At 36.4% G+C, this 2,500-nt stretch overlaps 1 protein-coding gene and 1 long non-coding RNA gene across 9 annotated transcripts in view; both read left to right on the forward strand.

Annotated features, from left to right (window-relative positions):
- LOC149131760 (uncharacterized) overlaps positions 1–2,500 on the forward strand; it is a 1,392,655-nt gene that overhangs the window by 1,273,717 nt on the left and 116,438 nt on the right. The window lies entirely within an intron of this gene.
- The window catches only part of LOC149131762 (uncharacterized), a 15,597-nt gene that overhangs the window by 11,586 nt on the left and 1,511 nt on the right, over positions 1–2,500 (forward strand). Inside the window, exon 2 of the long non-coding RNA XR_016245142.1 lies at positions 1,251–1,660. This is a non-coding gene — a long non-coding RNA (uncharacterized LOC149131762). The remainder of the gene's footprint in view (positions 1–1,250; positions 1,661–2,500) is intronic.

Here is a 2,500-nt window from a genome sequence, read left to right on the forward strand (position 1 = left end):
TGAGGGCCCTTCCTGGCGCCAAGCACTACAAGAGAGTAATGGGTGCTTTTACGTGACACTGGCACTGGTGCCATTTTGGTGACACCAGTATCTGCTTCAACTACGATTTCACTTGGCTTGATGGGTCTTCTTCTCAAGCACGGCATAATGCCAAAGGTTGCGGTTATTGTATATATATATATATATATATATATATATATATATATATATATATATATATGAATATATGTGTGTGTGTGTGTTTATGTTTATGTTTATCCCCCACCACCGTTTGACAACAGATGATGAGATGTTTACGTCCCCGTAACTTAGCGGTTCGGATCTAATTGAACGGATAGAATAAATACTGAGCTTCAAAAAATGAAATTCTAAAGTCGACTTACTTGACTAAAGCCCTTCAAAGCAGTGCTCCAGCGTGACCGCAGACAAATGCCCGAAATAAGTAAAAGACAACAATGTGTGTGTGTGTGTGTGTGTGTGTGTGTGTGTGTGTGCGACAGAATATGCTAAAGAACGGAAAATGACGTGTAACAGATGAAACAGTGGTCAAAAGTGATACATATTTTGTCGGCGGGATATTAGAAGTAAATAATGAAAAACAAATGACAAGTAAAATCTAAGTATATTTATTAAGAGAGATTTTTGACGGTAATAGAATAAGGAGACAAATAAGTTAAAATTATAAAGGATGTTTTTGCTAGACATATTTTAGATTTGAGTAGTTTGACGCGGATGAAGTTCTCAGTTTCTTCCCTCAGAATACTGGAGAAAACGCTTCAGTCTAGGCAACGCTTCATCAGAGATCAATGGACTTCGTTTATGTGGCCTGAGAAGTCAGCATTTTCTTGCTAAATATCATCGACGCAAACCCAGACGCTTATTTTGTCTAATTTACTTAACATTTCATGCATTAACACTTTAGTCATTGATAGAAAAGAAAAATAAACAATGTTATATCATAAAGAAGAATGAAAGTTCAAAGTGTATGAGCATTTAATTTTAGTAAACATACATTTTAGCTACACTGTAAAAAAAAAGTACAGATGCTAAGTTTAAACCAAAAATTTTTTTGTTTGCTTTTTCTGTCTGTGGCCAGAAGATATTTATTGGAAACAGATTCTGACATTGTTTATCAATTAAATACATCATTCTTGAAATAGATCTAAAATGTGTTTCATCCTTGACCATTCTAGGTTTTTATGACAGTGTAACCAAGATTCCATTAGCCAATGTCTACTTTCTCTTTCAAGGAGTTCAAACGTGACTTTAAGAGACGCTGGCCGCCGTTCCCAGCTCGGGCCTGCAGAGCTACACAAAGGAGATGGTGAAAGGCATGATGGTGTGAGAGTTTTCCCGTCCGTGACGGTAGACCCTTATGACACCTTCTCTATCATCAAGATTTTGTGTTTAGCTACCTGCTAGGCTCCGCAGCTCGTCAGTCTGAGAAAACCAAACTGTCAAAGTATCGGCCACTCACTGACAGGTTTATGGTCAAGCCTGTGGAATCGGAACCCTTAGGCGTTCTTGACCTCCGGACCATCACCATGCTCACGGCGATACGCAAGTGCGAGGTCTATGAGTCAGAGTGGCTATTGCAGTGCATCTTCTTCACCATCCTCCGGAGCAAGGCCTTTTCTGTTTTGTCTGCTGGGCCCATCGGGTGAGTCTGAATTACAGGAAATCGATATAATGTAAGAATTTCATAGCTTACCACACGAGTAATAAACTTAGACAATCCTTCATACAGTTTTTTATAATGCTTTGTAGTTAATTCAGTTAAAGTAATCAAATGAGTCTCCACATTGAGTGAAGGAAATATTTGGCGGAGTTTGATTTGAATGTCAAACGATTTCCCTGAACATCCAACATCGGCTGGTAGAGAAACAAATCGGTCATTTTGTACCGCTTACTCTGTGAATGCTGATATGCTGAGTTCAAATCGTACACGTTGTGGTCAATATTTTCTTTGCTCCCCGGCGAGCCGGTAACCAGTGTACCTGAAACACACTGGTGGAAAAAGTTTGGTGAACAACGCACATACTCATATTCATAATTGGTTTTATTTTTTCATCAAAAGAAATTCTTATCGTTAGATAATATAATCCGCTTTTTTTTATTATTATTTCATTTTAAATTTTTTATTATTTCTAAAAAAAAAATTTATTAACTTTTATATTTAATTTATTTTTCTGTTTTATAGTTATTTTACACATTTTTTTTTTCATTTTTGCAACTATGCAGCCAGTCTAAAGTAAATAAACACACAGAAAAAAAATCTAAACACAAAGAAAATTTACAAGAACAAATACTTGAAAAGTCATAAACATTTTTAGTATACAACATAAAGTATGAAGCCAGCCGAAGGATAAGAACATTTATTAGCCCTCATAAAAGCACCGGTTGTCTAACTTCGATGCCAATCTATATGAATGTATCTGAGTATAGTTGGATTAATTGGCAGAAAGCCAAAGATGTTAATATTAAAGCGGCTAACGACTTG

The sequence above is a fragment of the Octopus bimaculoides genome, chromosome 19, assembly GCF_046866305.1.
Source record: "Octopus bimaculoides isolate indiv1 chromosome 19, ASM4686630v1, whole genome shotgun sequence".
Classification (NCBI taxonomy): domain Eukaryota; kingdom Metazoa; phylum Mollusca; class Cephalopoda; order Octopoda; family Octopodidae; genus Octopus; species Octopus bimaculoides.